At 38.0% G+C, this 22,267-nt stretch overlaps 1 protein-coding gene across 1 annotated transcript in view; it reads right to left on the reverse strand.

Annotated features, from left to right (window-relative positions):
• The window catches only part of LOC123831350 (amyloid beta precursor protein binding family B member 1 interacting protein), a 93,515-nt gene that overhangs the window by 54,796 nt on the left and 16,452 nt on the right, over positions 1-22,267 (reverse strand). The window lies entirely within an intron of this gene.

Here is a 22,267-nt window from a genome sequence, read left to right on the forward strand (position 1 = left end):
CCCATAAACATAGATTTATATATTACTTTAGAACAGCTTCATTATACAGTAATATATCACATTATCTGTGTCAGTTTAATATATAATTTATAATATACTTATGCATTTTGGTATTTACTTAGAATTTTATGTCTCTTTCTTGTGTTGGGTTCAAAGTAGAGAATAAATTATACAAGGCCTGTCTGGAAAAAGTCCAGCCATTGCTAATATAACAAGAAAGATTTGTGTGACATTGATGTAACCTGAGCCAAGGAGAGTGGACTGGAATGCACATGCATGAACAATGACGACTTCTCTGTACTAGTCAGTGGGGGCAGTAGACACTGTTGAGTAAGCAGGTGTACAGTGTGACCATTGCATTCAAAATGACTGAGTGAGTAGAGCAACGAATCTGCATCAAATTTTGTGTTAAGCTTGAACATTCCTACATGGAAACTATTCAGAAGGCTGCAGCTATGGACAACTGGTAATTGGCAGCTTCATCATGACAACAATGCTCATGTATCATGTCTCATGCAGAATTTTTGGTGAAACATCAAATCACCCAGGTGACTCAGCCCCCTTACAGCTCAGATTTTATGCCCTGTGACTTCTGGCTTCTCCCCAACCTAAAATCACCTTTGAAAGGGAGAAGATTTCAGACCATTGATGAGATTCAGGAAAATATGATGGGCAGCTGATGGAGATTAGGAGAACTGTGTGAGGTAACCAGGTGCCTACTCTGAAGGGGACTGAGGTGTCATTGTCCTGTGTACAATGTTTCCTGTATCTTGTGTCTTCTTCAATAATTGTCTCTGTTTTTCACATTGTATGGCTGGATACCTTCTGGACAGACCTTGTATGTGCCTATGTGTGTATCTGCTGATACCAGATTTTTTAAAATGTGGGTATATTTATTTATTTTGTTTTTGATGCAATTGTAGTTTCCAAATTCTTTTCAAGGTGTATATTTGATTATAGTTAGAATGTTGGGAAAACACATTATTTATTTATTTTAAAAGATTTAGTTATTTATTTATTTTTAGAGAGGTGAAGGGAGGGAGAAAAAGAGGGAGAAAAACATTGATGTGAAAGGAAAACATGAATCTCTTGCCTCTTGAACATGCCATGACTGGAGACCGAACCCACAATTCATGCATGTGCTCCAACTGGGAATTGAACTGGTGACCTTTTGCTTTGCAGGCCAGGGCCCAATCAACTAAATCACACTGGTCAGGGCAACAAATTATTTATTAATATTTTTTATTTTTTGTTATGTTTATTTTTTAATTGAATTTGTTGGGGTTACATTAGTTAACAAAATCATGTAAATTTTAAGTGTACAATTCTGTAACACATTATCTGTATATTGTGTTGTGTGTTTACCATTCAAAGTCTAGTCTCCTTCCATCACTATTTATCTCCCCTTTATTTTCTTCTAACTGCCCCTACCTCCCTTTCCCTTTGGTAATCCCCATACTGTTGTTTGTGTCTATGAATTTTTTTTTGCTTAATCCCTTCACTTATTTCATCCAGCCCCCCACACACTTTTCCCTCTGACAGCTCAGTCTGTTCCCTATATCTGTGAGTCTGTTTCTATTTTGCTCATTAGATTCCACGTGTAAGTGAAATCATCATACAGTATTTGTCTTTCTATGCCTGTCTGATTTCACTTAGCATAATACCCTCTAGGTCCATCCATGCTGTTGCAAAAGGTAAGATTTCCTTCTGTTTTTACAGCTGAATAGTATTCCATTGTGTAGATGTACCACATCTTTTTTATCCATTCACTTACTGATGGGCACTTTGGCTGCTTCCAAATCTTGGCTATTCCAAATAATGCTGCAATGAACAAAAGGGTGCATGTATTCTTAAGAATAAATGTTACATGTTTCTTGGGATATATTCCCAGAAGTGGAATTGCTGGGTCTTAAGGCAGTTCCATTTTGTTTTCTGCAGTGGCTACACCAATCTGCATTCCCACTAACACTGCATGGAGGGTCCCCTTTTCTCCACATCCTTGCCAGCACTTGCTGTTTGTTGACTTACTGGTGGTAGCCATTCTGTCAGGTGTGAGATGGTATCTCATTGTGGTTTAAATTTGCATTTCTCTGATAATTAGTGACTTTGAGCATCTTTTCATGTGTCTATTGGCCATCTGTATGTCCTCTTCAGAGAAGTGTCTATTCAGGTCCTTTGCCCATTTTTTAAATTGGAATTGTTGTTTTTTTGGTATTGAGTTGTTTGAGTTCCTTATAAATTTTGGATATTAACCCCTTATAATAAATATTATTGGCAAATATGTTCTCTCATTCAGTGGGTTGTCTTTTCATTTTGTGGATGGTTTCTTTTGGTGTGCAAAAACATTTTAGTTTGGTATAGTCCCATTTGCTTATTTTTTCTTTTGTTTCCCATGCCTAAGGAAAAATATCAGAAAAAATATTGCTATGAAAAATATCCAATATTTTACTGCATATGTTTTCTTCTAGGATTTTATGGTTTTGAGTTTTACATTCAGTTCTTTAATCCATTTTGAGTTTATTCTTGGGTATGGTGTAAGAAGGTAGTCTAGTTTCATTTTATTTGCATGTATTTGTCTAATTTTCCCAAAACCATTTATTGGATCATGTGCTGATGTTTAAATTTGTTTAAAATTTAAATGATATTTAAAATGAACTGCTCTCTTAAAATGTTATACTTCCTTGCTATAAACTACATTTTGAGCATAATAATATTAGACTAAGGGTTTATTTATTATTAATATTATTCTTAATGCATATATAACTGAAAGATTTATTCATAACATAAAAGTTTGTGTATTAAATAAAATAGGTAATAATAAACTTATAAAAATTTTCCATAAAACAAAATACAATTAAGAAGACTGCTTTTCATACAGATTTTATAAAGTGCATCTAACAACTTCATAAAATGAAAAGGTTAATATTTTTCTGTTGTTATTATCAATTCTTGGCTATACAGGAATGATATATTCAGTGGCAGCCAGCATCAATGCCATAAAGAGCTTCACGTTATTTAAACTTTTATAAGGAGTTTGTTTGTCAAAAGTCTGCTTTCTTGTGGTGCCCAACTAGGGTGTTATGAACTCATGGACAGTCTAACTGGCATGGTTATAAAGCTCATCTTTTCAGCTGTGCTCTTATGCATAATTTTTACTTGGATTGAGGTACTGATACCAATAACAGAATAATAATTTTAGAACAGTGAGAATTAAAGAAAAAGAATACTTTTTAGTAAAAAATTTAAAGGACACAACATGGGAATTATAAAAATGACTTTCTGAGACAAGTACCATATGATTACACTTATATGTGGAATCTAATGAACAAAATAAACTAACACAAAATAGAAGCAGGCTCATTGATACAGAGAACAGCTGTTATAGGGGAGGGGGGTTGGGAGGCTGGTTGATAAAGGTGAAGGGATTACACACACACACACACACATACACACACACACACACCTCACCTCATAGGCACAAATGACAGTGTGGTGATTAACAGAGGGAAGGGGGGTAGGTAGAAGAGAGTAAAGCGGGGATACGTGGTGATGGAATGAGATTTGACTTGGGGTGGTGAACATACAATACAATATACAGAAGATGTATTACAGAATTATACACTTGAAACCTATACAATTCTATTAACCAATGTTACCCCAATACATTCAATAAAAATAAAAAAATAAAATCAGATACTGGTAAAATTTTTTAAAAATTATTTTCTGATCAATAAAATGATCACTCCGTTAAGTTCAGACATGTTAGAACTGATCTTCAAAATTCTAGCAAAACAGTTGCTACCTATCTACCAAGGAGAAAGCAGCTCTCTTTTGCTTCTGAGAATGGCTGTGGGTTGAGAGAGAGAGAGACAGAGAGAGAGAACTCTCCCCATCCCCTCTATCTGCCTGATAATAAAAATAATAACTCACTATAAGGTGTTCTCACTGTGCCAGGTCCTGTCCTTGTGCTTTACATGGATTTCTGACTAAATCCATCCTCACCACCACCCAAGATAGGACAATTTTATTTTCCTAATCTTACAGATGAGGAAACTAAGGTTCCCAGAGATTAAGGAACTTGCTTCAAGTTATGCAATTTAAGTCAGTCAGCAAATATTTATTGATCCCAGATACTGTTTTAGGCCTAAACAAACTTCTGGTAGCTTTTTTCTGTTGGTTTTCCCCAGCTGTATTTTTCATAATCAGTGTGCCAAGGATGAACTATATAAGAGACTTTATCTACATACCATATGCCTTCCCATGTTAAAGAGTATTAAGTCAAAATGTTTGCATTGTTGCACTGAGACTGTTCATTTTTTTTACCCTACATCCTATCATGTATTTCTTAGTGCAGGTGAACAGTGTTTTGAGCAGATAGCTAGATTGCCAGAGCTAAACAATAGCTAGAATGAGAAAAAAGGTGTAAAATCTGGGACTCTGTCGGTATCAGTTTGCTTTTGAATTTTTATTTTTTAAAATTAAAAAATAGTCATGTTTATTTTTCCAAGGAGAAAAATCAGTTCACGCAGTACAACTACAGATACAAAAGAAGAGAAAAAATTAAAAAAAATTTGTTCATGATAGGAGTCATACATAGTATGAACTATGTTGTGCAGAATCCAGATGATGACAAGTGCTGGTCGAAACTATGAAGCAGCAAGAGTACAGTATGATTGGAAAATACTGGCAATATTGGATTTCACCTGATTCCTTCTGTGTAGTTTTTTTTTCAAAATGCAGTGAAGGAAGGCACTTATCAAGAGGAAGTGGTTCACAGAACAACACAGCACATGGTTAAATGTTCTTGCAATGTTTGGGGGGAGGGGGAAGCTAAAGCCTCTGTGTCACATAAAACAGGAAACAGAAGCATCTCTGAACTTACACAAAATATCAAATCATACTCAACAAAGAACGAAGATGAAGAAATTTCTTGCATCAACTTAACCGGCTTGGTTTGGCACACCTGAGACAAGTGAAAATGTTAAGAAACAGACTAACAAACAGACCTATTAACTTAATAAATAGGATAATCACTATGGTCATACAAACAATTTGGACCAACACAACTGTCACAAAGGAAATTCATGTGGACACCGTAGATGTGTATGTGTATGTGTATGTTTATGTGTATGTGTATGTGTATGTATATGTGTATGGTAATGCAAAAGGAATGGCCCAAGCAATATGGTTCTTTGTTAAGCAATATTGTGATGGCAAAAGTTAGATGGAAAAACATTTTAAAATGAAAAACTAATCATAAAATAACATGATTTATTTCAATAATTTAAAAACCACTAAGGGTTTTTAAATTCTTTGGGTCTTTGAAAAGCCTTAGAATTTTTCACCATGTAGAAACAGTCACATATATACACAGGACATGAAATGGGTTACCATATTATTTAAAGTATGATTTTATTTTTAAGTTCACTAATTTCCCAATTGCTTTGCTTTTGAAAGAATGCAGGGTGCAGTGGGGCAGAGTAACACACTCTGCTAAATCAAGCTCTGGGGCAGGTGAAAAGTGATATGGCTGTAAAAGACACAAAAATGTTCGACAGGACTGGGAAGCAAACAGCATGTGACATAGGGACACAGATGTCAGCTCATGGGATCACAGTATTCTCACTTCCATCTCTCCAGATGGCTTTTCCATATCTCTGGGAGATAAGTTGTAGACTAGTTGCATTTGGATATACAAGGGTTGAGAAAGAGGGGAGATTTTAAGTTCCCTTTTTATTTTTTTGAGCAACTATATCAGAAATGGGGAAATGCTTTTGTATTTAGGATCTACTGTGACATGAAACTGAAGTGACAACATAATTTAGGGTTTTCTGAAGAGATTAAAATAGAAAAATTATTCACTCATTTGTAAATAAAAACTGTGGACATTAATTTTCATACATAAACACTGTTACCGACTTTCCTCTATAGGCACTTGAATTTACCCTGCTGTGGCTGAATATTTGTGTCCCCACCCACCTCACATTCATATGTTGAAACCCCAACCCCCTACGTGATAGTATTTGCAGGTGGAGACTTTGGGAGCTCATTAGGGCATGAGGGTGGAGCCCTCCTGTTGGGATTAGTGCCCTTGTGTTAGAAGAGACATGAGACAGCTTGTTCTTCTCTCTCTTCTCACCATGTGAGTATACAAGAAGACAGACTTCTGCAAACCGGGACACGTGCTCGCCAGACCCAGGATCTGCCTGAGCCTGGATCTTGGACTCCTTACAGATTCCAGAACCATGAGAAACACATGTTTGTTGTTTAAGCCATCCAATTTATGGTATTTATAACTAAGACATTACCCCATTGGACTTTCATTCCCACCATGCCACCAAACTGTGTCAAGATTACCAATGACCTTCATGTTGCTAATTCAATGGTTGATTCTTAGCATCTTAAATAGAATTTAACATCATGCATGGATCCCTCTGCATTGGAAATACTTTGTTCATTTGGCTACATAAAAGCTTTCTCTCCTGCTTTTCCTCCTAACAGAGGCCAACTGACTTTGAAGGGTCAGGGCTCCTCACTTATAGGCCTCTTCTAAGACTGCTTTTCTCCTCTGGCACCCAGCAGCAGCCTGGAACACTGTTCTTCTGTCAGGAGATCATCCTGGTAGGGGTCCCAGGGCTAGGAGTGAGGCTGGTAGGCTGCCAGTATCACCTCCACTTGGCCTGGAATCCAGCAAGGGCTGGATCCACAGTAGACCTCACAGACTGTGGACCCCATCTTTTATTTCAGAGAGAAGATCTAAAGGAGATACTGGTGTGCTCTGCTCCCTGCATGGGGTCACCTTGACCCAGGCTTCATTCTAGCCACCTTATATCACCCTCAGGACCAACCTAGCTGTTGGGAGAGGGCAGGAACCGAAGGTTGTGTGGTCCTGGCTGAGCCACATCAGCTACTTTTTGGGCCAGGAGAGCCATAGGGTGTCATGCCACATCTAGTGGCAGTAGATGCTTCAGCTCTCTGAGGTCTTGCTCCTGGGTAAGGAGCCCAGAGCAAAAAACCACAGAGGAAGTCACAGATGAAGCCTTATCAGAGAGAGCTGTGACACTGAAGTCAACTATTTCTTAAAAAAATATTTTATTTTTTTATTTTTTCAAGAGAAGGAAGTGAGAAAGAGAGGGAGAGAAACATCGATGTGTGAGAGATACATTGATTAGTTGCCTCTTGCGCACCTCCAACTGGGCAACCTGGCCCATGACCCAGGTATCTGCCCTGACTAGGAATCAAACTGGTGACCTTTTGGTTCACAGGCTGGTGCTCAATCCACTGAGCCACACCAGCCACAGCTGAAGTTGACTATTTCTAAACTATCAATAATAAAATTAATTTTGAGCACTGTGCCAGAGGAAAAACTAAATTATGTTCCTCCATAGAAAACTGTATTTCAAATTCATCCTCAGATGGAGAGTTGATCAAAGAATATGCAGCCAAAAATGTGGAAGAAAACATACCAGGCAGTTAATTAGTAGTAATATAAATGTGTTACATTTTGGATTTTGTGATGTTTATAGTATGCATTTTAAAGAATTAGGAATTTGTTGTGATCTCCTTTTTCACTCTAAGTTAATATTGACTTTTGTTCTTAAATTATTCATAAAAAAAGGGAGTCTCCCAAATGGTGTAAGATTTAGGTCCCAGGGGTTCAGATCCGTCCCTGCCTGCCTCACTGGCCTCTCCTTTTAGCCTCCTCCATTGGTTCCTTGTCATCTTCCTGATCTGCCAGTTTTCCTCCCGGGCTCCATCTATATTTCTTCCCTAGGTGATCTCAAGCTTTAAATACCACACGCATGCTGCCAACTCCAAAAGTGCATCCCTTAACCCAATGTCTCTCTTACTTCACACATTCAGCTGTTACTTAGCACCACTCTGCTCCTGCCTCTCTGATTTTATCTCCTTTAAGTCTGCTCACCTGGGCTTCCCAGCTGTCCCTTAACACTGTCAGCATGCATTTGCGTGTCTTTCTCTTTGTCTGAAACACCTGTTCCCCACTTCCCCAAACGGTTTGCTCTCTCACTGCCTTCAGGACTTTGCTTAAATGTTCTCTTGTTGCTGAGGCCTTCCCTGACCTATTTCAAAATCAGCTCTTTCCCACAACTCCAGTTTTCCCTGTTTATGTTCTTTCCTCACTTAACAACTAGAACGTAAGCCCTAAACAGGAGTTTGACTGTTTTGCTTACTGCTGGGTTCCCAGAAAGTAGAGCAATGTAGATATACAATAGACACTGAGTGAATGTATGAATAAAAAATATAAAATGCAATATAGTCACCTAAACTTCCCAAGGCCAGGGGACACCTTTGTATTCCTAGTGTTGAGTATGGTGCCTGCCTTGGTCATGGAAGACCTTCAAAAGTATTTGAATACTTTTGTATTTGGAATAAATGAATGCATAACGGCAGAGTACCAGAGGAGAAATGAAGAGAGGAGGAGACAGATTTAAAAAAAAAGAAAATGATTCTACAACCTCTGCAGTGTAGGCTGGCAAGAATAAACATGGATGTTGACACCGGTGGGTGAAAGACAGCTGGGGAAAGATAGTCACTCAAAGTCTCACCCCTACTCTGCTGAGTCAGGCTCCAGGGTAGGTGACAGATGAGAGGGTTGAATATAACCCAAAATGCTCAACAGAGCTCAGAGGTGAAGCAGTATATGACACAGAGAAACATATAATACTTTTGAAAGGGAATATCTTTAAATGGAAAAACCCGGTGGGCACACTTTAACCAAATGATCAAACGTGGAATCATCACTCATGAGACATTCTGACATCACATGCCCCTGATGCGACAGACCGGGGACCTGGCATCACCTCTGCGACACGGCTGCCAACGTGTGCGGCCTGAGCCTGGCTAGTAAAGAGGGATTGACGTGGCAATTCCAAAGTGAGGGAAATGAACAAAATAACTGGTCTGGATTCTTAAAAAAAGACATTTTGGGGATAATTTGGAAAATTTGACTATAGACTATAAATCAGTAAAATATATTAAATTAATTGAACTTCCTGAGTGTGATAATTGTATTTTGGTTGTATAAGAGAATGCCTGTTCTTAACAGATAAATGGTGAAAAAATAGAGCAAATGTGATAAAATATAAATAGTTAGTAAATCTGGGTGAAGGCAATATGGGAGTCCACTGCATTATTCTGACTTTTGTTGTTGTTGAAGTTTTGAAATCTCAAAATAAAAAGTTGAAGGGTGAAAAAAAAAACAGTCTTTTAAGTCAGACAGACCTGAGTTGAAAAAAGCAAAGCAAAGCAAAGCAAAGCGAAACAAAACAAAAAAGAAAGAGGAAGAGGGGAGAATAAAAAGTAAAGGCAGGCAAAGACAACATAAAAAAATCCATCCTGTGCACTGCTGATATGTTATCTAATTCTCATAAAAACCATGTAAGGTTCACATGTGGGCATGACCTTGAGATCCACCCTTGTCAAAGAAGAGGAAAGCATATGCCTGGGTCTGGATGTCTTATTTAACAAACAGGTTGAAATGGAAATTTTCTGGTAATCATAAGATTTTGATTGCTGATTTTCAAACAAATGGTCTTCTCCTCTCTCCTCTCAGACTCTCAGCTGAAAGTAGGAAAAAATAAAGAGAGGGCTAAAACACTTTGGCTTCAATTTTTCATTTTGTTTCAGCAGTGAAGACCAATGTGTTCTGGTGCAAGAAGATTTCCCTCTGTGACTGCTAAAATTCTTAAATATCCAAGCATGGGGATATTAGTATCAAGTGCCTTTTTAACTTCTATGTGTACAAGGAGCATGTCTATTAAAGATTCTAAAGAATTAATAGTCACGATCTTGGCCATCACTGAAGTAATGAGAACCAGGCATGTCCACTGAGGCTTGGGAATTGATGCTAGGTAGAACACATAATCCAAGCTTTGCTTAGAAAGCATAGCCACCCAGGAGCTGAGTCTACCACAATATGCAGCCACTGAAGTGCTGGATCTACTCTAATACTCCTCTAGATGCATGGTTTGTTTTGAGTTGGTTCTAATTGCAGAATAAATCTATAGGTTGCTGCAGAATACCAGAAAACTTTGAAACCAAAAGGAACACAAAGGCAACATATTTCTTTAATTTAAAAACATATTTTTAAAAGTTAATGGTTCTGAAATCATGATTCATCTAGTAGAATATGAAATTTGGCTGCCACCAACAGATCAGGTTTGATGTACTTTTTAATGGCCGAACTGAGTAGAGCAGAAAAGGTGTGTATTCATGTAATTGTCATTTGAGTTACCTGTATTGATAGTAGAACACACAGTGCAACTTAACTTGAATTTGGATCACAAATCATCATTTAAAAAGCTTTCAATAAGATTTACAATGATGTAGCACTGAAATACAAAGTTACTGTCTGAAGAAGACTGCCATTCACAGACCAGGACACACAATTCATGGCACCAGAAACTGCCAAGGCTCTGATAGTAATTTTCAAAGTCAAAAGGAAATGGTTGGGCAGGTTTGTGCATCGTGAAGAATTATCATTTAGGTACCAAATGCCTACCTACCAAATGCTTTTAACTGGAATTCAAGAGAAGTTGTTTAATTTCCATCAGTGCTTAATACAATAAAGAAAAATAAGTCTTGCCCTGGCTGGTGTAGCTCAGTGGATTGAGAGCGGGCTGCGAACCAAAGTGTCGCAGGTTCGATTCCCAGTCAGGGCATATGCCTGGGTTGCAAGCCACGGCCTCCAGCAACCACACATTGATGTTTCTCCCTCTCTTTCTCCCTCCCTTCCCTCTCTAAAATTAAATAAATAAAATCTTTAAAAAATAAATCTTTCTTATTTTTTAAAACAAACAAGAAATATAGAAAGTTCATAACTTTCTTTGATAAGCCTAACAATCATATTGCAAACTCCAAAGGCCTTAAGGAACAAGACTCCATCAAGTGTCCTGAAATGCTCTGTACATCCCAGATTCTTAATTTGGAATCTTTAGATTTTCAGTTTGAAGAAGCAAAGACTCACATTTCATTTGTAACACTACATGAAGTGACATATAACTCCACGAAACTGCACGCTACATCCTAAAATGTTTCTGAACATTGAACACAGCATCCCCCACTCCAAAAAGAAAATGTTAATGTATTAATCAATGAAATATGATAACAATGTTGAATGTTCTAAAGATGAGAATTGAAACCGGACCTTTCCCCTTGATCACACAGAAGTCACTGGTTATCTCTGGAGGAACTCTGAGAGTGGTAGCCAAACAGACTCCTTCAGAGGCAGTGGGAAACAGAGATAAGAACACAGCTACATTCCTGAGAAGGTGGGGTCCCTGGAGATTGTAAAATGCTTCCCTCTCTATCATTTGGAATTCTTCCAAAGTCATTTTTATGGCTCCAAGCATCTTTAATGCGGATGCATTGCACCATCATTTAATCAGTTCTCTATTACTGGAAATTTATATTTTGCTTTTCCTTTCAAGACATGATGGTATGAGCCAGATGTTTTCATTTGCAGAAAAAATATATGTGGTGTGGCTTAAGGATAAAGCGGGAAATAACCAATTCTTGCCTTTCTGTGGGGTGAAGCACTTTCTGTTTCTGTATCTTGGTCAATGTTCTGCACCTCGCACCAAAACCCCAAGGACTGGGTGAAGATCATGGTCAAGTGTGATAAAGACTGCATTAGTGAGCTCAAGTGGAGTGAGTCCCATTTATTTCTCTGTATTTGCTAAACTAAGTATTTACAGTCATATCTGTGACTGTTTGTGTGTCCAATATCTATGAGGGTGGACGATGCCACGCCAAAAATTTATATAAAAAAACTTGAAGTACGTTTAAAAATTATCAGTGACAGCTCAGGTTTAATTCTTTGCCTATTTCTTTTAGTAACTTTTCTCTCCTCTCCCTCAAATATGGTACTGCAAAACTTTTCATTCTCATATTCTAAAGCATGAAAGGAACTGAATTTTTACTCTCCCACATTCAGGATGATTCACCTCACCTCCTAAAATAAAACAAAAACATCTATATTTTCCTCCAAAATCATCTTCCATAAGTAGCTGAGCTGCAGTGTGGTGGGATTCTATTTTGTGTGCATTTCCCTCATGGCATGTGGGCCCACCTCGGTGAGCCTTGGTCCAGGAGACCACTGAGCTGCACAGGACAGACAAGATCCTCCCACAAGGACACAAACAGGGTCGAACAGAGTCTAGTGCCACTTGTTGGCTCTGTAACATTGGGCAAGTTACTTAACCTCTCTGTTTTCCTCCTCTCATGTTTGAAAAAGTGTGATAATAAGCTTACTCATAGGGTCAAAGTGAGAACTCTAGAAATTAATACATGCGAAATGCACAGAACAGGGTCTGGCCTAGATCACAGAGCTCAGTAAGTATGGGTCTGAATACCCTGAAGCAATTGAAACTGCAGCCATTTTTTCTAGCCTCCAGGAAGCCTGGGAATCGCATGTCCAAGGACACAGGCTGAGGGCAGACAGTCCCATCATGGTTTTGGAGAGGAGAGTGATGGTGCTTATAGCATGCTGTAGTACGGGAGTCAGCAATCTCCTGCCCTGGATCCATCCTCTCACCCCACTCTCTTTCCCACCAGGAAAAGCAGCTGGCTTGGGTGCAAGGATGTTCTTGGTTGTATTTGGAGGGGTGAAAAGGTCATGAATTTAGAGAAAGGGGAGAGAATTTTAAAAAATAGACTGTATCTTTAGAAACCCTGGAGAAATCACGAACGCAGGTTTGTTTTGTGGGCAACACTGGAACAGTCCAGAATAACTGCTATGTCCAAGCTAATTGCACAGCAATCAAAAGAGGAAAGCAGAGCTGCCACCTCAGGAAAGGTGAAAGTGAAGGCACAACAAGAACAACATGTAACCTGCAGGGACAGCATCAGTGCCGTAGCTTGTAGTCACAGGTGGTATAGTAGGAATGAATGCAGTCCTTGGCATAGGACAGTTATGTCTGAGGGTTCATGTGAGGCATACTCAGTACTCCAGGAGTGACCCAGGGAGGGCTCTGAGCTGGGGCTGCACACAAGCCTTTGAGGGTGGCTAGGTAATAACCGGATTTCCCGATTGTTCTCTTAGGTTGGCATAAGCTAGAGAAATGGGTGACATACAAACATACACATAGCGATCACTTGTTTATTTTCACCTAATCTCATTAGCATACACAGTGATAGTTTTTTTACCATGATGTTTCACTTGTGAATTCATTCATTCATTAGCTCAAGAAGCATTTATGGGATGCAAATTCTCTGCCAGACTCCGTGGTAATTGCTAGAATCCATACCTTGCATATTTGTTAAATGAATGAAGGTGACATTCTAAAGAGGATGACTGACATGAAAATAATATTCTAAAGCAATAATACAAAAGACATAAATAAAATAAAAGGGGGTCAGAGAAGAAAGACAATTACTTTCCTGGGTGACTTGTTACTTTTGGCAGTCTGAGAAGACAGTGGGATGGATGGCAGGAAGGAGAAAAAGCATGCACCCGCATTCTGAAAGATCTGGGTTCAGCTCTGTACTTACTGTGGCATGGTGCTGGGAAACTTACACGGCCTTAATAGCTTCAGTTTCTAAATCTATAACGTGGGAATATTTTGCTGGGCTTTACTAAGGATTAAATATGATAATGTGTGCAAACGGCTTACCAAATGTCTGATACATGTTAAATGCTCAGTAAGTGGTAACAGTGGTTTTATTGTTTTGTCCCTGTTTCCTCAGTACACGTGTCTTAGGAGAAGTCCAAAGCTAACCTTTGGATTTGGTTCTGTGTTTCTCCCCAGCAGTACGGGGTCCTCAGACTGGCAGCAGCAGCAATAGCATCAGCAGCAGGAGCACCTAGATGCTTTGTAATACAAATTCTTGAGGCCCACTCCAAAATGACTGAATCAAAAACGTCGGGGGTGGGAACCAGCAATGTGTGTTTTAACACACCTTTCATGTGCTTCTATTGTTTGAGAACCACTGCTGTACAAGTAGATGGCAAAGTCCAAATAAATAAATAAGGCCCTACAAGGCAGAAAGTGGAGGAATTATGAGAACTAAAACCTGTAGCCCAGACAGAAATGGCTTGTGACAGACACAAGGAAAAAAGGTACTTGCCATACCTTCCATTATCTCAATGTTAAAAATGCATTAGAAATTATCATTTTTTTATCATTTAAGGGAACAGAATGAAAAAGAACTTGGTGTTTACCCTTAGATATTGAGGAATCAAACTCATTTTTACCATTAATGTTCCTGTCCTGGGCACTCACTGCATAACTTCTTGAAGCAAATATTTACACAGTTCCCGAAGGATTATGAAGCACTTCCTTTCCTTATTTATTACAAAAAGCATATCCACAGTATAATAATGATAATGACGGTAATTGTTGGCCTCCAATTCTTTGACACTGTTCTCATTGAAACATGCGGTCTATGTCCCCTCCCTTGAATCTGAACAGGCTGTGACTTCTTTGATGGGAGGCAGTATGATGGAAGTGACAATGTATGGCTTTGGAGGGTAGGCCACCCCCCAGGCCTCCCAGAACTTCCTTCAGACATTCCTTCTAAGCCTGGTGGCAATGCTGTGACAAGCCTGAGCCACCTGGGTGGGGCCATAGGAGGCCCTCCAGTCACCAGTCCCCACCCAGCCTAGCAGCCAGGCAGGTGAGTGAAGATCTCTCCAGAGGAGCCTAGTCTCTGGCTGTGTGGGTCACCCCTAGCCATTCAATCTTCCCAGCTAAGATCACAGACATTGTGGAGCTGAGACAGCTCACCCTGTTGTAGCCTGTGGGAATCCCTGACACAAGATCCCTGACCATGATGATAGTGCCCATTTTACAGCACTAAATTTGGCGTGATTTGTTATGCAGCAGTAGAAAAATGGAACAAATCATCACAATAACTACCATTTGTAAAACCTTCCATGTGTTGAACACTATGACATGCTTTATGTGCTGTACCTCTCATCCTTTCAACTGCTCTGCAAAATGCTATGTGTCATCCCCATTTGCAAGTGAAGAAGTTGAATCTCTAAGATAAATATGATTCATGCAAGGGCACACATCTGGTAAGTGACAAGTTCATGTCAAAATTCCATGTATAAAAAAAAACCCCAAATGTCAGTTGCTAGCCACCTAAAGATGAGAAGAAGGAGATGGCAAAAACTAAAAATTTATGACAAGATTATACTATTTTTTTAATTTAAAAAGGTTAATGCTTTTTCTGTGGAGAATTTAAACCTTGTATCTACTTATCAGAATTAAAATAATTAATTATTAATTACAATTAGTTACATCATTATAATATATAATATATAATAAAGTCAATATTAATAATTTGATTTTATTTCTTTGACCAAAATTATGAGATGTTTGTCATGAAAATTACAGAAATTTGTGTCCCTGATAAGGTCAACTAGGTAAAAATTAACTTGTCTACAGAGCATCACTAATGGCCAACTAGTAAAGATCTGAGCACATTTATGAAGCAAAAAAGGGTGCTAATCAGTTCCGTGGACTCCGATAATATTAAATGGCTTTACATAAATTTTTCCAATTTCTTTGTGAAGGATATTTACATGATTATCCTGTGGGTATTATTTTTATACATGGGAAATGGGAGCATTTTAATTTAATTTTATATATATATATTTTTTTTCCACACAGTCTACATATGATTACAACCAGTCTATAGCTACTGCATTTTAAACTGCTTACAGCTATGAGAAAGCACAAAGTGCTCCAGAGTCCTCTGTTAGTAATATTTAGTCACTGGAACCAATTCTGTTTATTCATGTATTAAGAACAAAAAAACAATGAATAAGGAACTTGGAATTATCCTTGATCATCATTCAAATGATACTTGCTGGGACCCTGCTCTATCATCAAAACACTTATTTGGTATGAATGTGATAACTGGATGAGTCAAATCTGAGTTCAAGGCTAACAACTGCATGACCTTGAGCCACTTACTCAACCTTGTGGAGCTTCAGCTTTTTCATGTGTAAAATGGGGATAAGAAAACCGTACTCATAAAAATTTTGTGGAGACCAAATTAGCATAGTCAGACCCTGGTGCACTAATGGGGAGATAGTGGTGCTTGCATGTAGGTATATTTAACGTACACTGAAAACCTCTGATTCCAAACGGTGGTTAGTGCACTCCCTTAAAATTCTAGTGAAATGACTCTACTATAACAGTCTGGAAAGCAAAATAGGATGGCATTACTAGACAAAAATTTTGAGGAAGTTTGGGAAGATGTTAAGGAGAAGGGACTCTGTAGATTGAATAACTAGAGCTAAGGAAAGAGTTTAATATGGGCCTACAGGGGGCTGCTAAAGATTTAGTCAAGTAAAATTTACCCAAGGTCAGGGTCAGCAAGGATGAGAATATGGGGACACTCAATTGGAGGAGGGGTTATTTAAAAGACTGACTGCTACAGGCCATTTGACTTCCCTGTCACAAGCAGCAATGAAATGCCACAATTGTCCCCAGTTTAAAATCAGCCAGAACTCTTGCCTTGAATAATGTGGCCAATGTCTCATTGGTTCCTAGGGTGGGTCTTGAGCTCCCCAACACAAGTAGAGCAGTGTCTGGAAATTTTGGACCTCAACAGGCAGACCCCAATTTAATCAATTAATCAGAAGGGAGTGGGAAGAGGAACCTCCATACTAAGAACTCTCACATGCTCCACCTCCAGCACAAAGCTTTGCTGGTCTCAGCAAACAGCACTTAAGCAGGGCTGAAACTTATATATTTGATTGTTATCCAAACTCTAGGGGAAAGCTGCCTGTCTATTAAGTCCCACATTCATCTTCAGAACCCTACAGTTAGCCTCCTAGTCAATAAAGAGGCTTGCCACAGCTGACAAGTAAATGCAAACCACATTACTATATTATTCTAGTCCTTCAACTAAAATTATGAGTCAGTAACCAAGGGTTATGAAATACTTGAGGGAATTTGAGGAAAAACAAGAGAATGGGAGCATCAAGACTCATAACCAGAATACTGACACCTGAGAAAAAAGAGTTGATGAAAGAAATATAAAAAGGGTTTTTAGGAATTTCAACTGATGTCTTCAGAGAAATTTAAGATGGCATAATGAGAATAGGTTGCTATTAAAAAATCAATCAGAAATTAAGGAAACAACATCACTCATAAATATCAAAGACAGCCCAGAGCTAGTAGAAGGAAGGAAATAACCAAGATTAGAGCAGAATTAAATGACATAGAGACTAAAAGCATAATTCTAAGAATCAATAAATCCAGGAGTTGGTTCTTTGAAAAGATAAACAAAATCGACAAGACTTTAAGCAGGCTCATCATGAGAAAAAACAGAAAGGACTCAAATAAACACAAACAGAAATGAAAGAGGAGAGATTACAACTGATACCACAGAAATACAAAGGACTGTAAGAAATTACTACAAAGAACTATATGCCAAGACATTTGAAAACCTAGGTGAAATGGACAAATTTCTAGAAAAATATAATCTTTCAAAACTCAGTGAAGAAGGAGAAAGCCTGAACAGACCAATAACAGCTGATGAAATTGAAACAGTAATCAAAAATCTTCTGACAGCCAATGATACCTCAGACAAGGGTTTAATCTCCAAAATATATAAAGAACTTACATGATTCCACTCTAAGAAGACAAGTAACCCAATTAAAAAATGGGCAAAGGACTTAAACAGGCACTTCTCCAAGGAGGACATACAGAAGATCCAAAGACACATGAAACAATGTTCAATATCGCTAGCTATCAGAGAGATGCAAATTAAAACCACAATGAGATACCACTTCACACCAGTCAGAATGGCCATCATAAACAAAGCAACAAACAACAAATGTTGGAGAGGTTGTGGAGAAAAGGGGACCCTAGTGCACTGTTGGTGGGACTGCAGACTGGTACAACCACTATGGAAAGCAGTATGGAACTTCCTCAGAAAACTTAAAATGGATCTGCCTTTTGACCCTGCAATTCCACTGCTGGGACTATATCCTGAGAACACTAAAACACCAATACAAAAGAACCTGTGCACCCCGATGTTCATAGCAGCACAATTTACAATAGGTAGGTGCTGGAAGCAACCTAGATGCTCATCAGTAAATGAATGGATCAAAAAACTATGGTACATTTACACAGTGGAATTCTATGCAGCAGAAAGAAAGAAGGAGCTCCTACCCTTTGCAACAGCATGGATGGAACTGGAAAGCATTATACTAAGCGAAACAAGCCAGGCAGTGAAAGACAAATACCATACGATCTCACCTTTAACAGGAACCTAAACAACAAAACAAAGAAACAAAATATAACCAAAGACACTGAAATAGGGGACAGACTGACAGTGACCAGAGGGGAGAGGAGAAGGAATTTAAGGTGAGAATGGGAAGGGTTTACAGAAACAAATTTAAAGGACACATGGTCAAAAGCTAGGGAGAGGGTGGTAATGGGAGGGAAGTGGGGAGGGTTGGGTGGGTGGGCTGGAATGGGAGTAAAAGGGAGAAAACTGTACTTGAACAATGATTAAAATAGAATTAAAAAAAAATCTTCTGACAAACAAAAGCCCTGGACCAGATGGTTTCCCAGGAGAATTTTACAAAGCATTTAAGGGAGACCTAACCCCTATCCTCCACAGATTATTCCAAAACATTCAAGAACATGGAAGACTCCCAAACTCTATTTATGAAGCCAGCATCATCCTAATCCCAAAACCAGATAAAGACATAACGAAGAAAGAAAACTTCAGGCCAATATCACTGATGAACATAGATGCTAAAATCCTCAACAAAATATTGGCAAACTGCATCCAGCAATATGTTAAAAAGATCATACATCATGATCAAGTGGGATTCATCCCCAAAATGCAAAGATGGTACAATATTTGCAAATCAATAAACATAATATACCACATAAACAAAATGAAAGACAAAAATCATATGATCATATCCATAGATGTGGAAAAATCGTTTGATAAGGTACAGTGCCCATTTATGATAAAACACTTAGCAAAGTGGGAATAGAGGGAGCACTCTTCAACATAATAAAGGCTATATATGAGAGACCTGCAGCCAACATCATATTCAATGGGCAAAAACTTAGAACTTCCCCACTATGATCAGGAACAAGACAAGGTTGTCCACTTTCACCACTTCTATTCAACATAGTACTGGAAGTCCTAGCCACAGCAATCAGACAAGAAAAACAAATAAAAGGCATCCAAATTGGAAAGGAGGAAGTAAAACTGTCATTGTTTGCAGATGCCATGATAGTGTATGTAGAAAATCTTATAGACTCCACCAAAAAACTATTTAACCTAATAAATAAATTTGGCAAAACAGTGGGATACAAAGTCAATACTCAGAAATCAAGGGCATTTTTGTATACCAACAATAAAATATCAGAAACAGAAATCAGGAAAAAAATCCCATTTGATATAACAACAAGAAAAATAAAGTACCTGGGAATAAACCTAACCAAGGAAGTAAAAGACCTGTACTCAGAAAACTATACAACACTGAAGAAAGAAATTAAGGAAGACAAAAACAAATGAAAACATGTACCATGCTCATGGATTGGAAGAATTAACATCATCAAAATGGTCATACTACTCAAAACAATTTATAGATTCAATGCAATCCCATTAAAGTACCAATGACATATTTAACAGATATAAGAAAAACATTTCAGAAATTTATATGGAACCATAAATGACCCCGAATAGCTGCAGCAATTTTGAGAAAGAAGAACAAAGCAGGAAGGATCACAATACCTGATATCAAACTGTATTACAAGGCCACTGTAATCAAAACAGCCTGGTACTGGCATAAAAACAGACACATAGGCCAATGGGACAGAACAGAGAGCCCAGAAATAAACCCAAGTCTCTACAGTCAATTAATATTTGACAAAGAAGGAAGAAGCATAAAGTGGAGTAAAAATAGCCTCTTCAATAAATGGTGTTGGGAGATCAGGACAGCTACATTAAAAAAAATGAAACTGGAGCACCAACTTACACCATACACAAAATAAATTCAAGGTAGATAAAAGACTTAAATATAAGTCACAACACCATAAAAGTACTAGAGGAAAACATTGGCAGGAAAATCTCAGACATTCCACACAGTAACATCTTCACTGACATGTCCCCTAAAGCAAGGGACATAAGGGTAAGAATAAACGAATGGGATCTCATCAAATTAAAAAGCTTCTGCATGGCTAAAGAAAACAGCATTAAAATGAAAAGAGAACCAACTATGTGGAAAAACATATTTGCCAATGATATTTTGGTCAAGGGTTTGATCTCCAAAATATATAAAGAACTCACACAACCCCACTCCACGAAGACAAAAAATCCCATTAAAAAACGGGCAAAAGACTTGAATAGACACTTCTACAAGGAGGACATACAGAGGGCCCAGAGACATATGAAAAGATGTTCAGCATTACTAGCAATCAGAGAGATGCAAATTAAAAGCACAATACGATGTCACTTCATACCAGTCAGAATGGCCATCATAAACAAATCAACAAATAAGTGCTGGGTAGGTTGTGGAGAAAGGGGAACCCTAGTGCACTGTTGGTGGGAATGCAGACTGGTGCAGCCACTGTGGAAAACAGTATGGAATTTCCTCAGAAAACTAAAAATGGAACTGCCTTTTGACCCAGCAATTACACTGCTGGGATTATACACCAGTTCAGAAGAACCTATGCACCCCAGTGTTCATAGAAGCACAATTTACAATAGCCAAGTGTTGGAAGCAACCTAAGTGCCCATCGGTAAATGAATGGATCAAAAAACTGTAGTTCATTTACATAATGGAATTCTACGCAGCAGAGAGAAAGAAGGAGCTCCTACCCTTTGTGACAGCATGGATGGAACTGGAGAGTATTATGCTAAGTGAAATAAGTCAGGCAGTGAGGGACAAATACCATATGATCTCACCTTTAACTGTAACATAATCAACAAAAGAAAAAAGCAAAGAAAATATAACCAGAGACATTGAAATTAAGAATGATTTAACAATAGCCAGAGGGGTGGGGGGAGGGGACAGTTGGGAGAAGGGTTTTCAGGGGAGAAGGGTTTTCAGGAACTAGTATAAAGGACACATGGTCAAAACCAAGAGGGAGGGTGGGAGCAAGGGAGGGAGGGAGGTTTGTCTGGGGTGCGGGGGGAGTGGTAGGGAGAAAATGCAGACAACTGTAATTGAACAACAATAAAAAAATTTAAAAAATAAATAAAAATAAAAATTGTTTTCCAATTTAAAATAAATAAAATAGATGAACTATGACTATATATCAACATGGATGAATTTTGCAAACATATTGAAAGAGAAAAGCAACTCAGGAATTTCTAATGTGTAATAAATTTTTCATAAATTAAAAAAGAAAAAACAATATCACTCATAAATATAGATACAAAATTCTCAAATAAAATTTTAGAAAATTAATTCAAGTATATTAAAATAATATATAATAACTGGGAATATAAGAACAGCTCACTAGTAAGAAACAGTAATTCACTACATTAAATATTAAATGATAGCTCATATGATCATCTCAAGGTATGGTGAATAGGAAGCTGGTAAAATCCAATATCCACTCCTGATAAAAACCTCTCAAAAGCAATGGCAATATTATTCTAACTGTAAAATGCAGAAAGTGTTCCCATTAAAGTCAGATACAAGCCAGAGAGTCTCATCATCATTGCTATTATTATGTTTGTTCAGGTGGTCTTATAAAACAAAAGTCCAGAAAAAAGGTCTCAAATTTATAGTCTATGGCAGGATTTGGCAAACTTTTTCTATAAAGGTCCAGATAGTAAATATTTTAGGGTTAGCAGGTCAAATAGTCTCTGTCACAGCTGCTGTAGGGTAATAATTGCTATAGATAAATATGTAAACAAGAATGGCTGGTGTCAATATAACTTTATTTATGAAAGCACCATAGTGGATTTGGTACATTGGCCATAGGGAAAAGACAAAATTAGCATAATATGTGGGTGATATAACTGCCTACATAGAGAAAATTTAGAGAGTGAAGTGAGTAGAATTAATAAGATGGCCGATGTCAGGTAAATGTGTATTTAAAACAATGACATTTCTATACATCCAGCAATAAATATTAGAAAACAACACGGCAAAAATCAAACTTATAACAGCAACAAAAGTTGTGAAAAATATAGAAACACTAGTGAGTAATTTTCCAGTTCTAGGTAGAGACGACTATCTGGCATAAAGGCAGACCTGAACAAGGGGAGAGACCACAGTGCTACTCGAAAGAAATGTTCAGTGTGG

The sequence above is a fragment of the Phyllostomus hastatus genome, unplaced genomic scaffold (genome assembly GCF_019186645.2).
Source record: "Phyllostomus hastatus isolate PE091 unplaced genomic scaffold, TTU_PhHast_1.1 phas_scaffold_1674, whole genome shotgun sequence".
Taxonomy (NCBI): Eukaryota; Metazoa; Chordata; class Mammalia; order Chiroptera; family Phyllostomidae; genus Phyllostomus; species Phyllostomus hastatus.